Source organism: Acinonyx jubatus, chromosome D4 (genome assembly GCF_027475565.1).
Source record: "Acinonyx jubatus isolate Ajub_Pintada_27869175 chromosome D4, VMU_Ajub_asm_v1.0, whole genome shotgun sequence".
NCBI classification, from domain to species: Eukaryota; Metazoa; Chordata; class Mammalia; order Carnivora; family Felidae; genus Acinonyx; species Acinonyx jubatus.
This window is the reverse complement of record NC_069391.1, coordinates 21,219,560-21,239,860: the sequence shown is the minus strand read 5'-3', so window position 1 is coordinate 21,239,860 and position 20,301 is coordinate 21,219,560. Positions and strand designations below refer to the sequence as shown.

Genomic DNA, 20,301 nt, shown 5'->3' with positions numbered 1-20,301 from the left:
ATGGCCATTTCAGCTGTGACCAGGACTTGAGCTGTGATCCTCTCAGCGCTGCTGTGGCCACCTACTCACCGATATGCAGAAATTAGAATTGTTCTCAACACTTGTGATCAGGACTCCCTCCTCCCAGTAAAATACTGAATGAATTCCTCCTTGTCCCAATGTTAAATGCAATCAGAGGGGACCTCTTTCCCCCGTAGATGGGAGGGCATGTGATACAATAAAAATGAGTATTAGTGCACTGAGCACTCAAAATGGCTATGGAGGGGGACTTGATGTACCTTCCTGAAAGAGTTTATGAAAGCCAGGAGTGGGGAGTAGAGCATTAGGAGCAAAAAGACTTAAAAAGCTAATTAAACCAATGAATTGAGCAGGTTGAGGTGTGTGTTGTGGGGGAGGGGGTTCCTTGTGATTATTTCTCTTTATTTTATAGATGACAAACTATGAAGAGTTATGTTGCTTGGAAATACCTTGCCCATATTTGACGTTCAATAAGTAATTGTCAAATGACTGAAAGAATAATTTGTTGCTCTCTTAAAGACAAATTGTTCCTGCATGCATGTGTGCATGTAGGATATGAAGTTAAACCTTCTGATTTCCTTCTCAGGATAGTGAATTAATTATCTATTGCTGTGTAACAAATTACACCAAAATTTAGCACCCGCAGATAGTTTGTGTGGGTCAATAGTGTCATGTCATCCAGGAGCAGCTGAGCTGGGTGGTTCTGACTCCGGTCTCTTTTGAGGTAGCAGTCAAGGCGTTGACCAGGGCTGGGGTCATCTGAAGATTGGGTTGGGGGAGGATCAGCTTCCAGGCTCATTCACTTGGCTGTTGACAGGCCTTAGTTCCTCTTTATAGGGCGGCTTGCCATGGCAGCTAGTTTTCCCCCAGAGAAAGTGGTCCAAGAGAGCAAGTGATCCCAAGACTCAAGCTATACTCTTGTATGATCTAGTCTTGGAAGTGACATAATTCTGCCGTATTCTATTGATCACACTGCTAGTACAAAGTGGGAAGAGGGTATAAATATAGGAGGTAGGGGTCCCTGGGTGACTCAGTCCGTTGAGCATCTGACTTTGGGTTTTGGCTCGGGTCATGACCCCAGGGTTGTGGGATCAAGTCCTGTGTCCGGCTCTGTGCTGGGCGTGGGGTCTGTTTAGGATTCTCTCTCTCCCTCTGCCTCTCTGTCTTGCCCCCATGTGTGCACACGCCTCACATTCTCTCTTTCTATGCCTCTCTCAAATAAAAAAAAATAAATAAAATCTTTAAAAAATATATCAGGAGACAGGATTATCTGGCTATCTTGAATGCTGGATGACACTGATTGCTATTTTAGTTATTTATTTTAAAGGTTTTTAAAATTTATTATTATTTACTAATTGCGATACCCAACGTAGGGCTTGAACTCATGACCTTGAGATCAAGAGTCACATGGCTCTTTCACTGGGGCAGCTAGGTGCCCCCACTAATGGCTATTTTAAACATTTGCTTAGCGATCCACTCCTGGAGGACACTTGTCTCAGAAATATGGGCATTTTACTAATAAATACTGGGAGGACAAATGCCCTGTACCACCAAGGTCTTGTTGGTGGGCAGGAAGTCAGGCCCAAGTCTAACTACTCCTGGCTTCCAGTTCTATGAGAAGACAGTCTTGAAGCCATTATTATTAATTACTGAATATTTAATAAGTCTCCATACAGCTGTAAGAAGCATCAAAATGACATCACTCCCAAGGGCCTGATTTATAGTAAGTCACTTTTCCTTGGAGGCTAAGTAATGTAATTTCTTTCTCTGACTGGAAGTAATATTTTCCTTGAATCTTGGCGTGCATGTATGTTCTAGCAACTCTGGAGAAATTTCTGTAGAGAGAAGCTAGCATGCAACAGAGGTGAGTCAGTACCAGTGGAAGGAAGGCTTCTCTTTGCCCTGCTTTCTCTTGCCCAGGCAGCATGCGGGTCATTGGAGGACAGGTAGGAAAGCTGAGTGCTGTGATCGGTCTTTGAAAGGAAACCTGTTTTCTTGCCTTTTTGGACAGTGCATTGTGACCCTGGATGCCTGGTTCAGAGTCAGTTCTGGGATTGGAGAATGAGGGTTTGACAGGCTGCTCGTGGTGCAGGGTTATTTATTGTATTATGCGGAGGAGAATAGCTTTCTGTGGGCCCAGGATGTTGCCAAGCACAGGGAAGTCTTGTGTCTCGGTCCAGCAGACGCTACTGAGTGGCATCTGGGATGCTTGCTTGAGAAGGAGCAGCAACCAAATATGCCCTTTTCATCCACTGCCTTTGAAAATCATCCAAACCTTGGAGCTACGGGAGAATCCTTCCTATCTTCCCAGGGTTGCGTGAATTCTTTTCATGCCAGCTGAACTCACCAGGCCTTCTATCACCACCTCCTTCATCTCCTCCTAAAATGTAAATAAACCACTTGACCTGCCTCGCTTTTTTACTTTCATCTGCAAACCACTCTGGGCTACTTCTCCCCTGACTCAGCCTCCAACTCCTGCGTGCCTCCCAGAACTTAACACCAAGCCCGCTCAAGCCCCAGCTGTGGTTAACAACCCTTCCCACATCCTCAACCTCTTCACTGAACTCTTCTGCCTACTTCCTGCCCTCTTAGGTTACTGCTTCTGCCAAAGTCTTCAAAATGGAGCTGTCTTTTCCTCCTGTACTCCACTTATATCAGGATCAGGAGATGGAGGTCAGTTTCCTTTCTCTCCACTGCCCTTTTTTTTAATTAAAAAAATTTTTTTAAACATTTATTTATTTTTGAGAGAGAGACAGAGCATAAGTGGGGTCGGGGCTGAGAGAGAGAGGCAAACACAGAATCCGAAGCAGGCTCCAGGCTCTGAGCTGTCAGCACAGAGCCTGATGCGGGGCTCAGACTCATGAACCATGAGATCATGACCTGAGCTGAAGTTGGACGCTTAGCCAACTGAGCCACTCAGGTGCCCCTCCACTGCCTTTTATAAACCAAGCTCTGCTCCCTGGAGGCTCATGTCATTTTATTTGTTCATTCACGTATTTGAGGACCTACTATGAGATAGGCACTGTTCCAGGAACTTGAGATGAGTCAACCAGTGAATACCACTGCCCTCATGGGGTACTTTTTGTGACTATATGCTATGTTATATAAAAAATGCTATGGGAGGGAGAAAAAGTAGGATGAGGGGAGTCAGGATCACTGGCTGTGGGAGGGGGATTTGGAGAGGCTTTACTGAGAACTTGAGATTTGAGTAGAGACTTGGAGGACATGAGGGATGGAGTTAGCGAGTGGATATCTGGAGGAGTGTCCTTCTAGGTGGAAGGAACAGCCAAAGCAAAGTCTTGAAGGCATCTGCCTAGTGTGGACTGGAAGAGCCCAGAAGCCAGTGTGGCTGGGGCAGAGTGAACAGTGGAGAGTTGGCCGACAGCAGAGAGGGGAAGGGTCCGGATTGTGTAGGGCCTCACAGGTCACCCTGAGAATAGGCCTTTACTTTGAGTGCCATTGCAGTGTCTCCAGCAGAAGGAGGGACATGATTTGACTTATATGTTGAAAAGGCTCACACAGGCTGTTGAATTGAGAATCCTTTATTTGGCTCTTCCACTGAATTCATTTCCTTTTAGTTAAAAGGACATAAACCAAGTGCAAACTGGCCGAAGGAAAAAAAAAAAAGCCTCCTGGCTTATGTTTTTGAAAAGCCCCAGGTATTTTGGCTTCAGGAGTGGCTGGAACTAGGTATTCAAATGATATTGGGAATCTGTCACCCCATCTCTTGGCTTTGCTTTCTTCTGTGTTAGTTTTATTCTCAAGCTAGTGAAGGGATACCTTCTACACATAAGCTTCACAACTTCAGCAGGAAGAGAGCACCTCTTTGCTGAGGGCTCCAGCAAACGCCCTGGGCTGCTGTCTCATGGGCCTAAATCGGGTAAGTGCTGAAACCAAGCTCTGTAAGTCTGATGCCCAGACCTGCACCAGGTCCTCATCTTTGGAGAGAGGAGAAGGGAAGTTTTTGGTAGGTCTGTTTGTTTGAACTGTGAAATGTACATGCAAAGTATATAAAATGTATCCATATGGTTTGAAGAATAAAATGTATCTCCAAGGTTTAAAGAACAATAAACACTCATGTTCCTACCCCCCAGATTAAGAGAATATTACTAGTATTTTATTTTATTTATTTATTTAAAAAAATTTTTTTAACTTTATTTATTTTTGAGAGACAAAGCATGAGTGGGGGAGCGGGGTGGTACAGAGAGAGAAGGAGACAGAATCTGAAGCAGGCTCCAGGCTCCGAGCTGTCAGCACAGAGTCTGACATGGGGCTTGAACTCATGGACTGTGAGATCATGACCCGAGCTGAAGTAGGATGCTTAACTGACCGAGCCACTCAGGTACCCCTTATTTATTTATTTTTAAAGATTTTATTTTGAAGTAATCTCTACACCTAATGTGGGGCTCGAACTCACAACCCTGAGATCAAGACTTGCACACTCTACCAACGGAGCCAGCCAGGCACCCACAAGAATATTACTAGTATTTTAGAAGCCCCATGTGTGCCTGGGGAGGATGGAGGTGGTTACCAAAGCAGGATCAGGAGGCTGCTAACAGAAGGAGGAACAAAGGAATGTGAGGCAAGCAGAAACAAATGTCCGTTATAGGCCTTCCACGACCTTTTTCTTCCCTGTCATTTCTAACTTGCCGGCCTTTCATTCTTCTTCATTAAAATCTCTAGACCCCAAGTCACTGTCTTCTCAAGTCATGCCCTCACCTCATGGTGACTCTGTTCAAACCTACAAAACTATCAGCTTCTTCACTTGAATCTGCACACACCTTCACCTCTTTTTTAATTCAGTTGCCCTCTCCCTGGCCACAGCCTTGCGCTATAATGCCCAGAACGGTTCGGGCTCAGAGATAATGCCATCAGATATCTTCTCTTGCCTTACCGTCCCCTCAGTTAGTCATTACTGCCTGCACCTGTTCTCTGACCACTTGTACTTCCCTCCCTCCTTTATTTTGTATTTTTATTTTTTATTTAAGTAATCTCTACATCCCACATGGAGCTTGAACTCATGACCCTGAGATAAAGAGTCACCTGCTCTTCTGACTGAGCCAGCCAGGTGTCCCTCACCTCCCTCCTTTAGATGGGGTGGCTCATCTCATCAGTTGCTCCCTCCACTTCCTTTCTTCGACTCCCTTCTCTCCTTTTACACCCAGCCTGGATCATTCCATTGCTTCAGATCTTTTCCTGCACCTTGAGAATTGCTGCCAGTGTAAATTCACTGGTTTTAACCACAACTGGGGTCTCAGTGGTGCTGGGCACTCCTTTCTTTCCATAGAGGCTCCCGTTCTGTGCCATGGCTGATCTGATGCTTTTCTCTGTTCCTCACACCTCCCCCTCCCCCCATTCTACCCTCCCATTCTGCTGATGAGAAGACAGAAGCCACCATAAAAGAACTTCCTTTTTCCAGACTGTGAAATGATGTGAATCCGTAGCCATTGTTTCTTGGTTGCCCCAGTCGCTGTAGAAGGGATTCTAAGGCACCCCTGGACTGTATGGCCCGCCCCCTCTGGCCTCTCTGAGACCTCGCTCCGTTCATCATCCTCACCCATTTCTGTGTCTTCACATTCCCTCTCACCTGGCTCATTCTATCAATAAACATACTCAGGGCGCCTGGATGGGTCAGTCGGTTAAGCCTCGGACTTCAGCACCAGCGATGATCTCACGGTTTGTGAGTTCAAGCACCGCGTCCGGCTCCGTGCTGACAGCTCTGAGCCTGGAGCCTGCTTCGGATTCTGTGTCTCCCTCTCTCTCTGCCCCTCCCTGGCTCGTGTTCTGTCTCTCTCTCTCTCTCTCTTAAAAACAAATAAACATTAATAAACATCTTCAGGTCACCCTTGCTTCTTAAACCAGGAGTAAAGAAAACTTTGCCGTGATGCCTTTTGTTTTCTTTCCCCGTTTCGTGATCTGTTTTGTGACTGCTCTTCACAGACAGACTTTTTGAAAGTAAGGCCTGCTACTCTTCCTAACTCCTCAGCCTGCCGCTGTCGGGTTTCTGACTTTACTAGCCGAGTCCCCTTGTGACTTCCTTCTCGCAAAATCCAGTAGGTGCTTCACGGTCCCTATCCATCCTGACCTCTTGGCAGGTTGCACTTGCACTGTTGAGTACCCTCTTACTTGAAATACTCTTTGCTTGGCACTCCAGAGCCAGCTTGTCTGCGTTCAAATCCCAGCCCCGCCTGTCTTCAGTCTTTGTGAACCTCTCTGAGCCTCCGTGTCGTCATCTGTAAAAAGGGGATAACAGCAGAACTACCTGTATCACAAGGTTGATAGGAAGATCTGGGGAGTTCATGCCTAGAGTAGTGCCTGATAAGTAGTGAGCCTTTAATAAATGTGAGGTGCTGATGGTGGTTATCCCCAGGTATTGTACTCTCCGTATTTTCTTGTGCGTTTCTGCCCATTCTCTGTCAATGTCTGTGTCAGTCGTGGTCAGGTCAGGGTGAAAGGCCACTTAGGTGTTTCCAGCTGAGAGCCTATAATCCAGGGAATTAATCACATCAGTGATGAAAAACGTGAGAAGTCAAGAAGATGGTGAGATTAACCCAGAGAGAAGCAACCGCAAGGAAACTGCTGTCACGGTCAGCGCTGGAGGGTCAATGAGAGGAGGTGGTGTAGAATCTAGGAGCTTCTGTGGGAACTAGAGCTGTGGCAGGGCTGCTCAACAAGAGTGGGGTCCACAGAGGGGGATAACCCTGGAGAGAAGCAGCTGCTGCCAGGGATGCTTATCTGAACCAGAGGGAAAGTGTTTGGGGGGTGTCGGGGGCAGGGGGAAACACACTGGCCTCTCTGGTCTTTCATCAGTATCTTCCATTGACCAAAATATCTTCCTTGGTGGACATGAGACTCTAGCAGAGCCAAACAGTCTTTCTTGGGTCTTTGCTCAGATGGGTGCTGGTGGAAAGAGCATCTCTTTCTGGTAGCCCGTGAACCTCTGTTTGCTGCAGTGTGGAGAGTGCCCGCTGAAGAATGAGGCCAGAGAGGAAAGTGGAGCTGGGAGAGAAAGAGGGGGAAAGGCCCTGAAGACCACCTGAGTCCTGGATCCGCCTGTGCTGGCAATGCCTGAAGCTAGCACTGCCTCTTGGTTCCAGAAGGTCACGGATTCCCTTTTACTGACACTGTTTTGAGTTGTGTTTGTCACTTGACACTTCAGAAAAATGTTGACCGAGGGGCGCCTGGGTGGTTGAGCGTCTGGCTTCAGCTCAGCTCAGCTCAGCTCAGTCCGATCTCGCAGTTCATGGGTTTGAGCCTGGCGTTGGGCTCTGTGGTGATGTCCTGTGCATCAGCTACGGTGCTCTGTTCCTGTTGGTCAGCCCCACCCTCAGGGTGTATGCCTACGCATCAGCTATGGTGGCAGAGGTGGTGTCTTCACGAGGTCCTTGGAGTTTCGGGAGCCTTTTTGGTCTAAGTGGGCAAAGCGTCACGGGCTGAGGGAGTAGCTGGAGCAAAGCTCCTGAGATGAGAAAGACCTGTGCCCGCTGGAGTTGGGTTGAGTCTAGTCATGTGTTGGGATGGGTTTTGAGGGTCTAGAGTGGGGACTAGTGAGAGAGGAGGCAGGGAAACCGGTCAGGAGGTGACCGAAGACGTGGGGCTCGGACTCACGATCCGGGAGATCATGACCTGAGCTATCTGAGCAGAAATCAAGAGCTGGATGTTTAACCGACCAAGCCACCCAGGCCACCCCTTAGCTTTTATTTCTTAGGCAGTAGCCAACCCTGGAGGGTTTTCGAGAGGGCGAATGTGCGGTCAGTGCTTGGGACGGGGAGTGACTGGCAGAGAAAGATGTTGTGGGAGGGCTAGCCGGGGATTTAGGTTGGGGCCGTTGCCTGCAAGAGGAAAGAGTAGGACATTAAGGATGGCTTGTTTTGGTGCAGTGGGGGTGACTGGTGCCCTCCTGGAGAGGGGCACGTGGACTGGGGAGCAAGCGTGAGCAGGAAGTGGAGAGATGACTAGGGTGCAGTTTGAGGTCAGGAGTCAGGACAGGGGTTGTCTGAACCCCACCTTTGAAAGCCTTAGCACAAACGCTGCTTCTGGAAAGCTCTTCTTCATTACATAGACACGTAACCCCAGTAGATCCAAGTAGAGATGGCAGTGGACGATGCAGAAGGTGACGTGGAGACTGACAATCAAATGCAAGGCAGGGGGTTGTGGTAGTTTGGTAATAAGAAGGGTGGTGGCTGGAGGGGAACACAGGGTGAAGGGAAGGGTGTAGGATAGGGGAGACTTGAACATTGTTAGTGAGGGTTACAGGGAAGAAGACAGATGTTTTGTATGAAAATGCAGAAATAACAGCTTGGCGAAGGTGTGCTAATTCATGTATGAGCAATGGGGTTTGTTTACTAGATACCAGAGGGGTCATATGCTGTCTGGTGTCAGCCTTGCCCCACAGAATTCCTTATTTTGGCCGCCAGAGCAGTAATCAAGAATTACTGTTCTGTGGTGGTGGCAGGGGTGGTCTGGGAGGGGGTTGTGTGGACGAGGGCAAGAGAAGGGGCACCTGGGTGGCTCAGTCGGTTGAGCTTCTGACTCTTGGTTTCCACTCAGGTCATGAGCTCACGGTTTGTGGGTTCAAGCCCCGCTTCGGGCTCTGTGCTGACAGTGCAGAGTCTGCTTGGAATTCTTTCTCTCCCTCTCTCTCTGCCTACTTCTCCCCTCAAAATAAATAAATAAACTTAAAAAAAAAAAAAGAAAAGGGCAAGAGGAATATGAGAAACAGTGTTTCAGGACTCCTGTTTGAGAAAAGACACAGAGGCAAGAGAAACAGCGTGTTTGGGTAGCAGAGTGCAGGCACTTTAAAAAACCTTTATCTATCGAGCATGTGCCTGTCTGCCTAGCTCTGCTAGATGCTGAGGACGTTGAGAAAGATGAAAAAAGTAGGAACCTCCCTCGAGAGGTTCTTGGTCCAGTGGAGAAGAGATGGTTGCAACAGAATGTGAAAAATGCTAAATGTATTTACTAGCTCTGAGGCCTGGGGCACAATTCTTAACCTTGTAATGCCTCAGTGTCCCCCTAGGTAAATTTTGGGTTATTTTACGGGGGTGTCCTGAAGATTGGGTGTTTAGAATAGTGTCTGGCACACGGTAAATACCGCGTAAATGCTTGGTGTTTGTATTGCCTTAGAAGCTGACCCTGAGAAAGGATTTAACTGCCAGTAGTTTATTTGAGAGGTAAAGGAAAGTGAGACAGGGAACAGAAGGCACCAGTAAAAGGTAAGCTACCAAGCCAGTTTCCACTGAGCCCGGCTGAGTGTTACCCTGGGAAGCCTTGGAGCCTGTACCGAACACACGCCTCCGTTACCCACAACGCAGGTGAGGCAGCTGGGTCTTCAGACAGTAACCTTGTCAGTCGTTGGTTGAGCGCTCCATGGATGGGGTGTTTGGGCATTTAATCCCCAAGCACTTTCCAGTCTGCTCCATGGGTGGGCAAAGTAGGGGAAGCAGTCAGGCCAGGAAAAGCAGGTGCTGGCCCTTGGAAGTCAGGCCAGTGGGCACTGAACTGGTCAGGGCCAGGAGATACGGGTGGGGCACTGACAGTCTTGACTACGGTTATGATGAACGTAAGACGCAGGGATGCTTAGGGGGATGGTGGCTTTTCTAAAGGAGATGATGTTTGAGGTGACGAATGGAGAGGTAGTTCTTTTACAAATGGACAGAGGAAGGGACAGTAACCCGGGCGGAAAAGCTAGCGTGTGCCAAAGCTTGGCAGCGTCTGGTTGCATGAGTGGCCCGTGAGAGGGCTGCTGAGTAGTGCGGCTCGAGAGATAGGTAGTGGGCAGCTGGCTGGCTATAATGGCAAACAGGAAGGGTTTTATCCTGAGCGATGGGGAGGCCAGTCGTATTTTAAGCAGGGAAGGTGCAGGGCCACGCTTGTTAGGTCACTGTGACTGAGCTCCAGCTGAGATAGGATCGGTCGACTCAAGAGGCTGGTAGTCCAGGGAGAAGACTGTGGCAGCAGAGGGTTGGGGGAGGAGACAGTTTAAGTGGAGTTTTGACTCACTGATCTCAAGGAGTGTATTACTCAGGAGTTTTGTTTGCAAATGAGAGAAAGCCAGCTCTCACTAACTTAATAAGCAAAAAGGTCAGCCTGTGGACGGGCTCACTTGAACCACAGAAATGAGCTGGAATTGGGTCCGAATGTTCCCAAGGGTCCGTTTCAGGCTCTCAAAGCAGCTTTATCCGTGAGGGAGGGAAATGGGGCAACTGGCAGCTCCCATCCCTCACAGTCTACAGCTGTGCCTCCAGAGGGGGAGTGAATCTCTCACACAGGGAAAAATCTCAGGGAGACCTGGCTTGGGTTACACCCCCAGTCTGAGACCAATCTACTGGGCCAGCGGCCTGAAGTACTGTGATGAGCCAGACTTGGCCCAGAGGTCCGACCGTGGGGGGAAAGAGTCTGAAAGTCAGCTCTCATTCCAGCTACAAGGTCCCCGAGCAGCTATGAGGTGTACTGGGCAAACAGTAAAAGACTACTTACAGGGGAGACTCTCAAGTCAGAAGCTTTAGTAACTGGCTGAATCATCATGTCAAGAATAAAACAAATTTTGGGAGAAACAAGTCAAAAAGTAAAACTAGATCTCCTAAGGTATAAATGCTTTTTAAAAGAAAAGCTGAGATATAATTCACAGACTATAAAACCCACTTTTTAAAAAACACACAGTGTGGTGGTTTAATATATTCACAAGGCTGTGCAACTCTCACCATTTTCTAATTCCAGAATATTCATCACCCCAAAGATACCTCATCATACCCATTAGCAGACACTCCCATCTCCCCCCTCTCTCAACTCCCGGTAACCACCATTCTATTTTCTGTCTTGATGAGTTTGATACCTCTCCTTTAGACACCTTATATAGATAGAATTGTGTAGTATTTATCTTTTTGTGACTGGCTTGTTTCCTTAGAATAAGGTCCTCCAGGTTCATCCATGTTGTAGCATGTGACAGGATTTTCTTCTTTTTAAAGACTGAATAACATTACATTGTATGGGTCTGTCACATTTCTTTATCCATTCATCTTCTGGTGGACATTTAGTTTGCTTCTACCTTGGCTCTTGTAAATAATTCTGCAGTGGACATGGATGTATAAATATCTCTTTGAGATCCTGGTTTCATTTTTTTTTTTTTTAAATACAAAGCCAGAAGTGGGATTGCTGGATCATATGGTAATTGTGTTTTTAATTTTTAAGGTACTTTCATACTGTTTTCCATAGCAGATGCACCATTTTACAGTCCCCCCCCCCAAAAGTGCACAAAGGTTCCAATTTCTCTACATCCTCATCAACACTTGTTATTTTGATAGTAGGCATCCTAATGGATGTGAAGTTGTGTTTGATTTGTATTTCTCTGATGGTTAGTGCTGCTCGGCATCTTTTCATATGCTTTCTGGCCATTTGCGTATCTTCTTTGGAGAAATGGCTGTTCAAGTCCTTTGCTCACTTTTATATTGGATTATTTGACTTTTTATTGTTGATTTATACGAGTTCTTTTTATATTCTGGATACTAACCCTGATCAGATACATGATTTGTAAGTATTTTCTCCCATTCCACAGATTGCCTTTGTGTCTTTGGCACAATTTTTTTAAGTTTTCTATAATCTGGGGTGCCTGGGTGGCTCAGTTGGTTAAGTGTCGGACTTCGACTCAGGTCATGATCTCACGGTTTATGAGTTCAAGCCCTGTGTCGGGCTCTGTGCTGACAGCTCAGAGCCTGGAACCTGCTTCAGACTCTGTGTCTCCCTCTCTCTCTGCCCCTCCCCTGCTCGTACTCTGTCTCTCTCTCTCTCTCAAAAATAAGTAAACATTAAAAAAAATAAAGTTTGCTATAATCCCACTTGTCTATTTTTGCTTTTGTTGCCTGTGTTTTTAGTGTCATAGCCAAGAAATCATTGCTAAATCCAATGTCATGAAGATTTTCTCCCATGTTTCTTCTAGGATTTCTATAGTTTGGGGTCTAAGGTTTGGGTCTTTAATCCATTTTAATCTATTAATTTTTGTATATGGTGTAAAATCAGGGTCCCACTTTATTCTTTTACATGTGGATTTCCAGTTTTCCCAGCATCATTTGTTGAAAAGGCTGTCCTTTCCCCATTGAGGGCATATATATACTTTGAAAGCCGATTTCTTACTAAAATCAATAAATCATATTCATAGTTGAAGTTCTAAGATGAATTTATTCTACAAGCATTTGAGTGACTTCTCTGTTCTGTGCGCTGTGTAAGGCATGTTCCTTGGGAATGAAGACATCTCAATTCTGGAAATGGCATTAGTCTGGGACACGTCTATAATTAGAAAAAACATGTTTGTGGAATAGCTGTTTTATTGCAAACATGGAAGCCTAGGCCTTCTTTAGGGCTATTTCATTAGGGCAGATGTGTGATCTGAGGAACTGGGTGTGTGGTCATTCTGCTGGCATCAGCAACTATGCTGAAAAAGTGCAACATAGCAGCCTTTCTCTGCGCTGTCTGGTCAGGCAAATCTTGTTTATTTCGTGACTTGTATCAGCAGTTGTGAAGGGCACTTGGACTTTTTGTTCATTTCTCGGAGCCTTATTTGGGCCTATTGTGTGTCATACCTGGGGGATACCTAGATGAACAAGATGACCTTACCTTTAGGCAGTCAAGGCCCAGGAAAGGAGGCAGAAGAGACACAAGTGAAGCGTGGCAGTTTAAGATGATGATAGGGGTATACATGGAATGCCACAAGGGTAGTCAGAGTGATTTTTTGAGTTGAAGAAATTCTAGAGTAAAGCATGTTTGGAGGAGGCATTGGGGCACCTGAGTGGCTCAGTTGGTTAAGCATTTGACTTCGGTTCAAGTCCTGATCTCATGGTTCATGGGTTCGAGCTCCGCATTGGGCTCTGCTTGGGATTTTTTTTCTCTCCCTCTGTCTCTGCTCGTCCCCCACTTGTGCTTTCTCTGTCTCTCAAAATAATTAAACTTTATTTTATTTTATCGTATTATTTAAAAATTTTTTTAAAGTTAATTTTTGAGAGAGAGAGAGAGAGACAGAGCGTGAGCAGGGGAGGGTCAGAGAGGGAGAGGGAGACACAGAATCTGAAGCAGGCTCCAGGCCCTAAGCTGTCAGTGCAGAGCCCAATGCGGGGTTCATACTCACAAACCATGAGATCATGACCTGAGCTGAAGTCAGATGCTTAACTGACTGAGCCACCCAGGTGCCCCATAAAATAAACAAACTTTAAAAAAAAAAATGAAGAAGGCATTGGGTTACCTATTACAGGTTTTATCTTTTTAATGGTCAATGTTGGGATTTCAGTGAGAATCTGAATAATTGCTTTCCGGTCTGATAGAAATGGGAAATTATGATTTTTCAGCGCTTAGATTTTATTATGCATATGTTAATACGGTGAATGTTATTTACTAGTGTATCCAAGATTGGCTATGCAATTTGTGGGACCCAGTGCAAAATTAAAATGCTTGTCCCCTTGTTAAAATTTTTTTAAAGAATTTCAAGATGGTGACAGCAGAGCATTAAACCCTTCTGAGGGTGCAGAACCCTTCTAAGTGCAGAGTCCTGTGGGAGCACAGGTCACACGGCCATGGAGCCGGCCCTGACTATCTCCTTTAGAGGTTTCCAGGTCCTGTTAAAATTACCGTTTACCATTTTAGTGCTGTAGGTCAGGACTATTGGATTCCTTGGGTGTGCTTGTGATGAGGCCTGCTTCCTGGGGCTTGCTTCTCCAGTCTGGGTTGATGGTGGCGCTTGCCTGGAATACTCTACTGCATCCCCTGTCAACATTCTAGCATTCCCTGTTTCTAGAAAAACAATGTATCTCCCCGCATGCCCAGCCTTTCATGTTTAATGTGTGCTTGAGACTGTTTTTCATTTTTCTAACCCTTGCTTCTACTTTTTTTTCCCTTTGCTCTGGCCTCTTTCCCATAGAGGGTGTCCAGCATATATGTTCCCTCCGTTATCTCCACCTTCACCCAGAGATAACAGCAGGGTATGCTTATAATCGCTGCTAACATTTACAGCACACTAACTTTGGTTGGGAGCCTTGCTGTATCATCTCTGTGCATTCCCCTATGCTATAGCTACTGTCTTGGTCCCCTTTGACAGCCAGGAAAATGTAGAGAGGAGAAGTAATTTGTTCCAAGTCACAGAGCTAGAGGAGAGGTGGGGCTGGGAACTTGGGTCTGTCTGGGCGCCTGGCTGGCTCAGTATGAAGAGTGTGGGATTCTTGATCTTAGGGCTGTGAGTTAGAGCCCCATGTTGGGGATAGAGATTTAAGACTTTAAAAATCTTAAAACAAATTTTATCTGACTTCAGAGCCCATTCTTCTTAACCACCATCACTGCTAGAGAATTGGCATCCTTCCCCAAGCCCCCTCCCTGATTTCTGAGGACTTACACACATTAGGCATTATACTAGGCACTGTATGTTGCATTTCCTCTGAAGGGGTGGGGGGCGGGGAATGAAACCAATCTCTCCTGTGTCTTACTTAGCTCCTGTCTCTTCTCTCATTTCACCTTCTAGCTTTTTCAGCCTTCGTCCTCACCATACCAGTCTCCCTTGTTAGGGAAGTTTCCCAAGGCTTGCTGGCTTCTGCCTTCACTCTCCCCATCACCGCCAGGCTCCTCGGATGAGCGGTCTTTGCGCACCTCTCCCATCTGCCTCGCCATCTGCCTCCTCTTGCCTCGGTGTCCAGGTCTGTGGTCCAGGTCTGCCCCTACCGCTTGCTACTGCAGAGACCCGCAAAGGCTGTTTTCCTGATGTGGAGTCCCAGGCAGTTAGAGCTGCAGAGGCCCTGCAGGGCATCCATCCAGGACCGTCTTTTTTCACTTGAAATTGTGGCCCTGAGAGAGAAGCGATTGGTCAGACCAGGGTCACCCAGCTAGCTCATGGCAGAACTGAGGTTAGGACCCAGGTTTCCAGACCACTGGTTGAGTGCCCATTTTCTGTGACTCATGATGTTAACCAACCTCCCCCCCCCTTTTTTTTCTTCACTCTCTTTTTTTTCTCAGGGTCTCATTCCGTTCACTGCTGTTATTTCCCTAGCGTGATGCCTGGCACTTAGCAGATGCTTAATAAATATGTATCGAATGAATTGAATCTGTCCTCTCTTGGTCCTTCCCTGGTCTACCCCTGCCTCTCTGAATCCCCCCTCTTTTTCCTTCCGACTCCAACTGTGGGTCCACCCAGTCACGGTCCCTGCCCGTTGCTATCCTTCCGTACCATCTCTGGATGGACTTCACTACCACATCAGGGTTTAGGATTCCCAAATCTTCTGGTCTAGCTACAAAGTCATCTTCCCAAGTATTTTTAGGATTCTTGTTTTCAGCACCTTAAAGTCACTCTGTGGCAAGAGTACTTAAAACCATACCTTTCTTGGCCTCACCTCTTAAGTATCTCTTTCCTGTATGTAGCATCACTGTCTTTTTTTAATATCTGTTTTCATTTCTATTGTCCTAGTCAACATCCTAATTAAGATGTATGATTATCTTATCTCATTTTCCTGCTTTTACTCAGCCTACTCTTTTCTGACCACTGTAGCCTGAATTCACCTTCCTAAAAATACCGTGTTGTTGTGTCATTTCACATCTCTGAAGCCGTGCGGCGACCTCCCATTGCGTACACAGTGATGGTGCAAGCCCTGGCCTTCTGTGTTTGGTACCTGTTTCTCTCTCTGATCCTCTCCTAGGGCGTTATGTCCCTGCCAAATGGCTTCACTCATGAGCTGCCTGGCATGTTGTGGGAATTCTCACTTGCCCACCCTTGCCACGCTTGTCTCCACTGTGTTTGTGTCTCTTACTATTACTGTGGAACCTTGCTACTCAAAGTGTGGTCTGTGGACCAGTGGCATTGACATTAGCTGGGAGCTCATTGGAGATGCAGAATCTCGGGCCTAATTTAAGACTTACTGACTCAGAATCTGCATTTTGACATGATCCCTTAGTTATTTGTATGCACATTACAAATTGAGAGGCACTGTCTTAGAATAAGGTTATCGGGCTTGACTAAACATTCACATCATCAGAGGACTTCTTAGATGATGCTGATGTTTGGGCCTCACCTCAAGAAATTTGGATCTAATGAATCTCGGATGGCCCAGAGACCAGTATTGTTTTTTGTTTGTTTTTGTGGGTTTTTTTGGTTTGTTTTTTAAATGTTTATTAATTTTGAGTGAGCACGAGTGACAGTATGCTGAGAGAATATGCAAGTGGGGGAGGGACACAGAGAGAGAGGGAGAGAGAATCCTGAGTAGGCTCCACGCTGTCAGCACAGAGCCCTGCCTCTGGCTCAAACCCACCTTGAGATCATGACCTGAGCCAAAATCAAGAGTTGGTTGCTTGACCGACTGAGCCACCCAGGTGCCCCAAGACCAATATTGTTAAAAATGGTTTTTGGGGCACCTGGGTGGGTCAGTCGGTTAAGCATCCAACTTCAGCTCAAGTCATGATCTCATGGTTCATGAGTTCAAGCCCTACATTGGGTTCTGTGCTGATAGCACAGAGCCTGCTTTGGATCCTCTGTCCCCCTCTTTCTCTGCCCCTCCCCCACTCATGTGTGTGTGTGCATATGCACACACACTCTTCTCTTTCAAAAATAAATAAACATTAAAAAAAAGGTTTTTGTACATAGTTCTAATTTATAGCCAAGGTTGAAATCAGTTCCTCTCATTCGCCCAGTGGGAGTTTGCTGTCAGACATGTATATCTCCTACACTGTGCTCTAAGCTCCTTGAGAGCAGGGACTCTATCTGATTTGCTGATTGCTATAATTTTAGGGCATGAGCAAAGCGTAAGATGGGGTGGGTACTCACATGTTTGTTGACTCAATTAATGGACATGTGCTAAATGATGTGTTTATAAGGGTATTTGTTGCAATATTATTTCTGATATTAGGCGATAAGAAAGAGCCCAAATATGCATCAGTAGGGAGCTATTTGTAAACTGTGTTAATTTACAAAATGCAGTGTTAAAGGGAATAAATAAGGCAGCCTTATATACACTGATATGCAACAATGGCAAGATATTTTAAGTAAAAAAAAAAGGAAAGAAAGAAAAGGTACACACACACTGTGTAGTCTACTATCGTTTGTGTGTGTGTATGAGTGTAGGTGTGAATGTGCATACTAGCCTTGGAAGGATGCAACATTACCTCTCAGAGGGTCGTGTTCTGACCCTTTGAGAGTGTAGTCATCCTCCCGTGGAGGCTATTTGACCAAAGTAGAAAGAAGCCTCCTACTCTCTTTCTAATTTGGTTAGTAATAGTTGATACTGATTAAAAAGGAAAAATTTGACTAACCAACCCCTGACTAACCCAGATCCAATTTCAGACAAACACAGAAAATGAAACTGTCACTGGTAGTTCTGTTGAGTAGATGTGGATGTTGTCACTGCTTGAAAACTGAACCGTAACTACTCAACACCTAAAAGGGATAAGGCTAAGCTGTTAACTGAAGGGATAAAAGAGATAATGCTTTTCTGGTAGTTTTTCATCTGTTCTGATCAAATACAGGTGAATAGTAGCTCAGAGTGATCTTTACCCTTTTCTTCTGATGGCCAGTCAGTTTTTTGAGCTACCTTTTTTTCCTGGGTTAAGAAAGTCTTTTCTTTCCTGGTCCAGATCAACTGTTGTTTCACTGGCTGTCCAGACTTTCCTGGACCCCCATTTCACTCTCTTGCCTCTGTCCTTCCTGCCAGAAGGGCTTCCCTGGCCATTGCCTGTCTCAGTGAAAGAGGAGGGGATGTTGTGTTTTCAGTCCAGTGATGGGAGCTCTTGTACTTCCCAGTTTCCCTGATCACAGTCTTTATCTTGGTGAATGGTTTACCTGGGCTTCATTGTAGCTTCCTAGAGAGAGGGATGGCCAACTTTCAAGCAAGTGTAAATGGAAAAAGTGGTACTGAGAGGTGGTTATGTTAGTGATGAGACTGACATCTCTTTGTTAGGTGGTACAATTGAGTTGACTTAATTCTCTTGGTGTAACCAATACTCCTGGGGAGACATGGCTCATTATTTAGGTCTGTGAAACTTTCTGAGTAACCTAGAAATTGTCTTATACAGTATGGATAGACTAGACTGTGTAGGCTTTTAGACAGAATGAAATCCAAATTTGGGGCTAACATGCACAGCTACAGATTTCTAAGTGTGTCTCAAATGCCATGGTTTGAGCAAAATGGTCACATCTCCACTTTCAGCTGACTCTGAAGAACAAGGTAGCCACTGCCTTTGTTGTTGTTGTTATTTGTTTTGTTTTTCTTAAATCATTCTTATTCTCTTGGACCTTGCTGTGTCCAGTGCTAAGTGTTGAGTGGAAAGGGTCACATTTATTAAAGATGTATTAGGGCGTCCCAAGATTATAAATTATGGAAGCAATGTTTACATTTTACAAAGATCAGCTTTGGTATCATATATATGAGTATGTTTTCAAGTGTTGACCTTGGTGTGTTTGCTGCTTAATTTAAAACAAACAAAAACACAATACTGTTCATTTTAAACTTTCTTTGTCATTAAATTATGATAAGGCTGAGGGAAAAGTCTTGCTGTTGATTTATATATGAATCAAGAAAACATCAATCTATAGGTTTATGATTTTGCAGTAAGTGGATAAGAGGATCTGTTAATCATGAGAAATAGTATTACCAGTAGCTGAGTGGATAAAGTTTATTTGCTACCCCTGTTTCCAAAGCAAGGAGGTACTCTATGTAAAGAAATTTAGAATTTACGTTGGAGATGTTAGAGTAATGTAGGTTCAAAGCAGGTGCAGCTAAGTAGAAAGAATGGAGCCTTTGGAGTTAGTCAAGGGAATCCTAATACAGTCACTTACTGCTAGCAAGTAACTTACCTGCCCTGAACTTCTGTTTTCCTGTCAATAAAATGGGAATAATAATAGTGCGAACCACATAAGGTTTTCTGCTAACTTAATGAGATTATGCATTATGGGTCCCCAAAACCATTCTCATAGCTGATTTTCATTACTGATATGAGCAACATGTTTTAGATGACTATAAAGAGTATTCTTTGCCTATTATTGATAGATATTGATGGTAAGGATAGTTGCATCTTGTGGTGTGAATATTCAGAAAATAAAAGATGAAAGAAATGGAAAATGCTTTCTATTACCGCAAGGTTGTATGATGAAGGATTTTTACCAAACAACAGAAAAAATAGACCCAGTTCTTCAGAAGAGTATATAAATTGTGGTAAAGAAAATCTTGAGTCCTTGCTAGGATTATTTTTTATAAAGTATGACTCCAAGGCCAAATTGTAGATACCTTTAACAAATAAATAGCCTACAATAAATATTTGCAATTACGTTCTATTACATTACAATTGATCTGATTATTACCATGATCTGATTATGGTAGACATTTTCATTTCCTCTTTTTATTTGATTTTTATTTTGTTTGACTAAGTGAATCACTCTTGGCTCATTCAACACGATGCTGAAAAGCAAAAGAGGAATCTTTTTGATATGTGAGCTATATACCTTGAGAAGAAAGTTTTATTTCATTTGGTATGAAAAGAGAATTCCCTCCCAAAGGAAATAGACGAGAAGAACCAGACTTAATCAGGAAGTTCATATTCCATTCACTTATTCATCAAATATTTATCTAGTGCCTGGCACTGTTCTAGGTGCTTATAGCCAAATCCTCTTGAGACAGTCTAATGCATTTCAGGGCTTTTCAGGTTCCTGTTTCTCTTCCCCTACCCCAAAATTAAAAGATAAAGGTTTAAAATCAAAATTGTTGCTGTTCTCTTCTAGCTTATTGCCAGTATGTAGGAAAGCTATTGATTTTTGTAATTTTATCTTGCATCTAGCCACCTTACTGAATTCATAATACCTTTCAAATCATTTTTCAGTTCATTGTCTACTTAGAAAAAAAAGGGATTAATATATTTTGCAATTCAATGCTTCCTTTCAAATAAGATTTCCCCCCCCCATTTTATTGCATCGGTCAGGACCAATGGATACTCTAAATAGTGAGGGCATGCTTATGTTGTTACATGTTGAAGGGAATGTACTAAGTATTTTCTCACTAGATAAAAGTTTGCTGTTGGTTTCTTATCAAATTAATAGTTTTTTAAATTCCTAACTTACTATTTAAAAAAATCAGGAGTGGAATTTGGATTTAATGCCTTCTTAGCATTTATGGAAATGGTAATTTGATTTTTCTGCATGAATTAATATAATTAATTGATTCTAATACTGAACCTTATTTACATTTATACTTAGGGTGAATTTTACTTGGTTTGCGTTCAGTTTGCTAATTTTTTTTTTTTAGCTTTATTTATTTTGAGAGAGAGAGAGCGCGAGCG

At 44.6% G+C, this 20,301-nt stretch overlaps 1 protein-coding gene across 4 annotated transcripts in view; it reads left to right on the top strand.

Moving 5' to 3' along the window:
• The window catches only part of SNX30 (sorting nexin family member 30), a 116,219-nt gene that overhangs the window by 1,281 nt on the left and 94,637 nt on the right, over positions 1-20,301 (top strand). The gene's annotated exons all lie outside the window — the stretch shown is intronic.